Source organism: Carya illinoinensis, chromosome 7, assembly GCF_018687715.1.
Source record: "Carya illinoinensis cultivar Pawnee chromosome 7, C.illinoinensisPawnee_v1, whole genome shotgun sequence".
NCBI lineage: Eukaryota > Viridiplantae > Streptophyta > Magnoliopsida > Fagales > Juglandaceae > Carya > Carya illinoinensis.
In genome coordinates this window covers 18,147,883-18,156,863 of record NC_056758.1, presented here as the reverse complement: position 1 = coordinate 18,156,863, position 8,981 = coordinate 18,147,883, and the positions used below count along the sequence as shown (strand labels likewise).

Here is an 8,981-nt window from a genome sequence, read left to right as displayed (position 1 = left end):
GGATTTTTTTTTTTTTTTTTTTAAGATTATAAAATGATGAAACTAAGGTAATTCCTCAATACAGATGGGAGAAAAGCAGTAACAAATACATTACAATTATATGTTACACTATGTTTCATTTAAACACTGTATAACATATATAATTAAGTAATGATTATGGAGACATTTAGTAATAAGTAATGCTACTCATCATCTTAATTTTCATCATCCTCCCATCATTTTATGATGTGACATTAGATTATTGGGTATTATTTATTATATTTTATTTGTGAACTTATCATTTAATGTCACATCATAAGATGATGAATAGATTGTTTTTTTTATTAATATATCTCTGACATAACTTACCATTTTTTCTTTCGATAAGTCATCAAAACTCAAAAGACCTTATCAATTCTTCTCCTTTACCTCATGAGCAACAATAAATTAATTCCTCCATGTAATAATCAGCATCACCAGTGTCGGAACGCATCAGCATCTCATCCTCAATTGTGAAATTGTATCGTTCACCAATAGCTCTTAGACGCTCGTACACTTCAAACATAGTAGGCCTGTCCTTGGGATTTGATCGATGCTACACAACTGCATGCAACTTTAAGAAACTGAAAAGTCTCACTATCCACACCGGTCCCAACCGACGATTTATCAATGGCATAAGGGAGTTGGGAGTTGCTCAACAGCTGCGTACATAATCCATTCTACCAAATTTCCTTTGAAGTCTTCATTAGGAGCTTTGGCAACATGTACGTGTAGGTCTCTCACTAGTCAACAACTCAAGAAGCACAGTTTCAAAGCTGTAAATACTAAATATCAACCTTTGGAGTGGCAACCAGAGTTCGTGCATAGTCAGGAGCGACATAACCCAAATCCCCAAACTCCCCATTCACAAAAGCACTCATATGTATATCAATTGGGTTCATGGGCCTAGCAAGGCCAAAATCAGATATTTTGGGCTCAAAATCCACATCCAGTAAGATGCATTTGGATTTTGGAGCTCATGTTTCGGTGGCTAATACGGGGATTGCAGTTATGAAGGAGCCATGATAATGCTCTAGCTGACCCTATCCCAATCTTTAGCCTCAAATGCCACTCCATATATAAGCTTGCCACCATCATCCACATGATGCAGTTGATCATAAAGGGTACCGTACTTTGGCATGTCCTTGTAAAACCAAAAGCCTATATATCCTTCTTAGCCAGACAAAAATAAAGAAGGGGAACCAAGTTATGGTGTTTTACACTCCCAAGGGTAGCCATTTCAGACATAAATTCTTTCTCAAGTGTTGAGATTCCGGCCTGCAACCTCTTAACCATAAGCGAAGTGCCATCATCAAGGACTACTTTGTACATGGTTCCTGTTCTTCCTGACCCAATGATATTGTCTTTGCTAAAGTTGTTAGTAGCCTTCATGAGATCATTGAATTTCATTTTCAAAACTGACATTTCAAACATATCCACCTTGATTCATTTAGTTCCCTTTAAACTCTTTGCCCATTTGTTTCCTCCAGGGTCATCTTCCTTCTTCTTCATAGGCACTCTATGTAAAAATTGTTAAAAAACTACAAATTGAAAACAAAGAATTGGAAGAGAAAAATTAAGTAATTCTCATTATGATTAGAAGAAATTCGTATCTCAAAAGGCTATACAATCAATGTATTTATACACATAAAAACTATACAATAGCTACCACCTAGCCCAGTAATTTACATATGTTCATCTCATTCTTTAACTAACATAACTGTCAACTAGCTATAGATGAATCCCTTTGTTTGGCTTGTTGGGATTTTAACTCCAATCTCTCTATATGGCTTTGTATATTCCCACACACCCCCTCAAGATGAAAATGGATGTTAATAATTCCCATCTTGCAAATTAGATGGTGAAAATTGAGAGATCCAAGAGGTTTAGTCAATATGTCAGCTAGCTGATGCTTTGAAGAAATGTAAATTATTTTGATAAGACCTTCTTGTAGTTTCTCTCGAACAAGATGACAATGTAGTTGGTATACTTGGTCCTTTCAGGATGAACATGATTAGAAGCAATGTCAGAAGTAGGTTTGCTATCAAGTAGGTTTGCTATCAGTGTACAATAATGCAGCTTGAGAATGAGTAACATTTAAGTCAACCAGAAGGTAAAACAACCATTGAAGCCCACAAGTTGTAGATGCTAAAGCCATGTATTCAGATTTAGCTGATGATTTGCTAACAGTAGGTTGTTTCTCTGATTTCCAGGAGATAAGAGAATCTCCTATAAAAACTGTGAAAGTTACACTTCTTCTAGTATCTAGGAAGTCACCCCAAATCACTGCAAGAATATGCTTTTAAATGTAAGGGAGATGCTACAGACAAGAAAATCCCTTGACCTAGTGTAGCTTTGATGTATCGAAGTACTCTCTCAGAAGTTTGAAGATGTGTGGTGCTAGGAGTAGCCATAAACTGACTTAATGCTTGAACTGAATAAGTTAAATCAAGTCTAGTTATGGTGAGATACAATAATCGACCTACAAGTCTTCTGTATGATGAAGGATTAGATAGAGGAGAAGAAGAATCATTTGCAGTTAACTTTAGAGCGAATTCCATAAGGAAGGCTACTAGTTTGCAACCTGAAACCATTGTCTTACAAAATATCTAGGGCATACTTCCTTTGACACAATGTGATACCCTTGGCTGATCTAGCCACTTCTATACCTAAAAAGTATTTTAATTCTCCCAGATCCTTAATTGTAAAGGGATCATACAAAAATTTCTTTACAAGATTGATTTGATCAATGCAAGAATAACATCATCAACACAAATAAGCAAAACCATAAAACCTGTTGAGGTTTGTTTGATGAACAGAGATGAATCCAATTTGCCTTGAGTAAAACCAAATTGAATCAAAGAAGAGGATAGTTTGGAAAACCACTGTCTTGAGACCTGTTTCAAACCATAAAAACTCTTCTTAAGTTTGCATACTCGAGGGTCATTAGAGGCTGAATACCCTAGTAGCAACTACATATACACTTTTTCATTGAGGTCTCTATGCAAAAAAACATTGTTTATATCTAGTTGATCTAAATGCTAATGTTTTATTGCAGTAACAGCAAGTAAAACTCTTGCAATTGTCATTTTTGCAACAGGGGAATAGGTGTCAAAAAAATCAAAACCTTCTTGTTAAGTGTCTCCCTTTGCTACTAGTCTAGCTTTATACCTCTCAACTGTGCCATCAGCTTTGAACTTGACATGATAAACCCATTTACAACGTATTGCAATCTTATTTGGAGGTAAAATAGTTAGTTCCCAAGTTTTGTTTAATTCAAGAGCTTTGATTTCTTCTGCCATAGCAGTTTGCCATTAAGGATGAGAGATGACTTGTTTAAAGTTTTTTGGTTCAAATGTGGAAGACACAACAGAAACAAAAGCTTTATATTGAGGAGATAATTGGAAATTAGAAAGAAAATGGAGTATAGAGTAAGGCTTACTAGAAGAAAAAGGAGAACTACAACTGAGAGATGCATGAGGTGCTGAAGTTTTCTGAGTCATATTGCCATAGTAAAAGTCTTGTAAATATGCAAGAGGATGCCTGATTCTTTCAGACCTTTTAATATTTTCAATTTGGGAATTTAAGGAATCAGGTTGTTAAGTCATATCAAAAGGTGTATCAGAAGGTTGTTGAGTAAATGGCATATTAGATTTTGTTGAGTCATAGATTTGAGGAAAATTAGGAAAGATAAAAGGTGTGTGGACAGTGTTTGGTATGGAAAGAAATATAGATTCATGAAAAACTACATTCCTGTAGACAAAGGTTTTAAGAGTAAGAAGATCAATAACTTTATAAATTTTGATGTTTGGTGGATAACCTAGAAAAAGACACTTTAAGGCTCTTGGTTGAAATTTACCTCGATGACTAGTGATTGTGCTAGCAAAACACAAGCAACCAAAAACCTTAAGATGGTTATAATCTGGTGGTTTTTGAAACAAAAGGAGATATGGTATTTTATGTTTTAGGACAAATGAAGGGGTTCGATTGATAAGATGTGTAGCAGTTAATACACAATCAGTCCACTAGGAAAGAGGTAATTTAGATTGAAAAGGCAATGCTCTATCTACATTTGGTAGGTATTGATGTTTTCTTTTAACCCTTCCATTTTTTTTAGCTATTTCAACACAAGGCAGTTGATGAATTATGCCATGTTCTTGATATATATATATATATATATATAAATAATAGGCATTTTAAACTCTTGTCCATTGTCTATTCTAAGAATTTGAATGGTTGTGTTGAATTGAGTATGAACATAAGCAACAAATTAGTGAGAATAGTAAGAGTATCTGTTTTAGCTTTCATGAGATAAAACTAAGTGAAACGTGTGTAATCATCTACAATTGTTAGAAAGTAATTGTAGCCAGAATATGATGTAGTAGAAAAGGGACCCCAACTGTCAGAATGGATCAACTAAAATGCTTTAATTGCATGACTGTTTGATACAGAGAATGGTAGTTTCTTTTGTTTAGCTAATGGACAAATTTCACAGATGTGATTGTGAGTAACTTGTACAATAGGATCTAATGCACTAATGATTTGTAGTCTTGCAGGTGTGACATGTCCTAATCAAAGATGCCAAATATCAGAATTGATGTTACAATTGTTGGCTAAAGAAGTAGAATGTGAATTGATTGAATTAGGTACTTCACTTTTTGCTTTAGTAGAAGACTTTTGTAAGTGATATAGACCAAACTTTACTTTAGCAAGCCCAATCATCTTCCAGTTGTTGAGGTCTTGTAGAACACATTTGGCTTGAAATAAAAACAATCCAATAGAATTTTCTTCAGTTAACTTTGAAGAAGATATGAGATTGACATTGAAAGAATGAACATAAAAGGCATTATGCAAGGTTATATCAGAAGAGAAAGTGACATCTCCAGTGAAAACAATAGGAACAGATTGGCCGTTTGGTAGATAAACTAGAGATGGTTTAGTAGGTAAATGATTTGAGTTGAAGAAATGAGAAGAACAGATCATATGATCTGTTGCTCCAGTATTAAGAATCCATGAAGAATGATTCTTGAAAGATGAAACAGTATTATAAGAAGAGGGATTACCTGAGGTAGAAGTAGTGGTAGCTATTGAATTGGAATTAATATGTGAACTGGAAAGAGTAATAGAAAGGGTTAGTAGATTTTGAATTTGTTCTTGAGAAAATATATTTGGGAAACTTGAATTTGGCTCCAAAGAAGAAGCATTGTTTGCAATGGGCAACTATGAATTTACACCTCCAGATTGTGTAGGAACAAATCTTTTACCTCGTGGACCCTTCCATCTAGGTGGATAACCAATGAGTTGAAAGCACTTGTCTGCAAGATGATCAGAGTATCCAAAGTGAAAACAAATCACATCTACTTTGCCATTTGGTTTTGTGAATCGAGCACCACTTGTTGAAGTTTGTTGTTGTGGTTGTGCAGCAATCATGGCATGTGAATCAACGGAAGTGCCAACAGCATTTGTCAAAGATCTTTGGATTTCTTATTGCAGTAGTAAAGAAAAGACTTTGCTCATGGAAGGCAATGAAGATTGAAGAAGTAACTAGCTTTGCATCATTGAGTAAGAATCATGCAAGCCAATTAGAAATTTCACCACCTAGTCAGATTGTTGCCTTTCTGTAAGATTCTTTAAGATGTCACATGAACATCTATCAAGAGCTCCACATCAACAGCTTGGAATGGGTCGATAGCTGATGTACTCATCCCAAAGAGTCTTGAAATCACTAAAGTATTCAGTAACAGATTTTGATCCTTGAGAAATGGAGCTAAGAGATTTCTCTAAATTAAAGGCTTCGAAGATACCTTATTTTGAGTTCTTCTCAAATATCAGATGCACTTGTGAAATATAGCAGATTGCCATGAATTTATTTGGTAATGGAATTCATGAACTAAGATAAGACCAAATTATTTTCTCTCAGCCAATCAACTCGAAGTCTAGGATTATCAAGATTGGGTTGATCAAGCTTCCATCAATGAAAGTAATCTTGTTCTTCATAGTGAAGGCAACAGAAATAGATAGACTGCATGCAATATAATTCTCGCCAGTAAAGATTTTAGAAACCAGAAGAGCTCCAAGATTATCATATGGATGTAGATAGTAATGACTTGAGGAATCATTAGAAGGATTCCCTAAAGGAGGAGAGGAATTTGCCATAGAACCAAAAGAATCTGCCATAGAAGTAGAAGAAAGAAACCAAGAAAAGAACCAAGAAAGCAGCAAAATCTTTATACACGATGATACCATGTAAAAATTGTTTAAAAACTACAAACTGAAAATAGAGAATTTGGAAGAGAAAAACTGAGTAATTCTCATTATGATTAGAAGAAATTAGTATCTCAATATGCTATACAATCACTGTAGTTATACACATAAAGACTATATAATAGCTACTACCTGGCCTAGTAATTTACATCTATTCATCTCATTCTTTAACTAACTTAATTGTCAACTAGCTATAGATGAATCCCTTTGTTTGGCTTCGCGGGATTTTAACTCTAATCTCTCCATATGGCTTTGTATATTCCAACACTCTACATAACAAGAAGAACATGCCAATACTCACACCTAAGGCTGAAACAGTTAACCCACCAACTGTTGTTTCCACAATAAGTACAGTGCAAGACTTCTTTGGAGTTAATTGGCAAGGATCCAAAGGTTTCCCACATAGTCCAAGATTATTTGCATAACTATCTACTAGAATTGAAGTATTGGCAAAGAAAGGGACTGTCCCTGTCAAAAGATTATTCACCACACTAAATTGCTTGATCCGAGAAAACAGGCCAAGTTATGGAGGAATCTAACTAGTCAACCTATTATGGTCGAGTTTAAGTATTCAAATATGTACAAATTGAAAGGCTAACAAGGATCTCCCCTGATAAATTGTTAGATGAGAGATCAAGAGATGTCACAAATGATATAATGTTGTAGATATCTTGCGGAATACTTCCAAACAGTTCATGCTAGAAAGATCTAACCCTGTTAAGCTCGAGCAATTCTAAATGCTACGAGGGAACTGGCCCTTTAGCCTCATATTTGAAAGCCAAATATTTAAAACCCTATTCTCATTAGGGTGCCAACAATCAACCCCTATAAATTTATAGATGAAGCCCTCTGTATTGTTCTCAAAATTCCAAGAAGATTTCAAGTAATTATAAGGATCCTCAAGTGAGTCCTTTAATGTTCTTAAGCAGTAAATATCAGTCTCAGTACCGTAACTCAAACTACAACTAAGTAGCAACCAGAGAGGAGTAGCAATAATGGCAGCAAGAAGTCGGCAATTCAGAACCATTGTCATCAAGATTTCCAGCACAGGGACAGGGAGGTACATATTAAAAAAGAGAAGAGTAGCAGATTACTTTTGAATGCATAGCAAGTGATCAAAATATTGGAGTAGCATGCACAACATGGCATCACCACCCTTAAGCTGCAAGATCATGAAGACACAACTGCTCATGACAACATGAATGGATCTGATCTGCATGTACAATCATCACCAAATGCATCTACTGCTGTGATAATGTTGCAGTTAATTTACTAAAAAGTCTTTCTTTTAGTTTAATTGTAATGTACCTTTATGTATTTTTAGAGTTAGATATGTAGCTATACAAATTTTATGAATATTCGATTATTCCTTAGTTGGTTAGGATTGTTTTCCCTTTTTAGTATATAAGCAGTTGCACCTTGTAATGCGAGGAATCAATCAAATGAATGAAGTTGCCTTCCCATCAATTCTCTCTCTGATTTTCCTTCTTCTTCTCTTCTCTTCTTATTCTTACATGGCATCAGAGAGCCATAGAGTGAGAATTTTCTTCCCAAATGGCTATTGATCAAAACAACTCTATGTTTTTGGATTTCACAATTTCACAAATATCATTAACCCCTATCGACTTGATCATGGGGATAACCCTTCAATCACCTTGGTCCCTGACCTCCTCACCACAAAAAACTATACCACTTGGTCAAGAATAATCTGCACCATTCATCAAAGTTGGTTTTGCAGAAAATGAGGTTATCATCTACAAAGAACAAATGGTTGATTCTAATAGGGCCTTTGCCAATAGAGACACTGAAGATGTTGCTACTTGCTTCTACCTGATACAATAAAGAGGACAAAGCTTCTGCACAAATGATAAACGGGTAGGGAGAGAGGGGGTCACCTTGTCTCAAATCCCTTGGAGTGAATTCATAGTGAGGCTTTCCATTGATTTACTCATAAGCCATGTCAAGCTTTACTCATGTCAAGCTTAAGTGCCATATAGCCCATTTTTCCTTTCGTTCGAGAAGTCATTGAGTCTCATAAGCCACATGGATATTGTCAGAAATAAGCTTACCAGGAGCAAAGGCACTTTGGTTCGATGAAATAATATCAAGAAAAATACCTTTAAGCCTATTAGCCAAGGTTTTTGCAACAATCTTGTAGATTACATTGCACAAACTTACCGACCTATAATCAGCCAGCTTCTTAGGATCTTTAACCTTGGGAATAAGAGTGATGAAAGTGTCACTGACCCCTCTGAGAGATCCACCATGATTGAGCATATGAGTGAAACTACAAATGTCCTACATCCCAATGGGTTTGATATAATTAAGCTGGAAAACCATCATGACCTGGTGAGCCCATAAGGTTCATTTAGAAAACTGCCCCTCTGACTTCCTCTTCAGTGAACTGCTTCATTAGTCTAAGATTCATTTCAGGTGTGACCTTGGGAAGAAGGCCTTGCACACATCTCTCAAAATCAAAATGGACAAAGGAAAGGGGAAGGTAGTTGGGTAATGTGGTCCCTGTTAAGCCACCACCATGTCGTACTTGGGGATGAAGACATAGTAGTGAATATCAATTCGCCACGGGAACTTGTTTTAAATGTGGTCAAACTGGCCATATTATTTGAGCCTGTCCACATAATATGACTTGAGGAGAACCAATGCCAGGAAGCAAACGGAAAACTCAAGTAAAGGCTAAA

General features: G+C 35.7%; 1 pseudogene; it reads right to left on the bottom strand.

Annotated features, from left to right (window-relative positions):
* Nucleotides 1–409: 409 nt before the first annotated feature.
* Nucleotides 410–7,309, bottom strand: LOC122316217 (annotated as a pseudogene).
* Nucleotides 7,310–8,981: the final 1,672 nt, after the last annotated feature.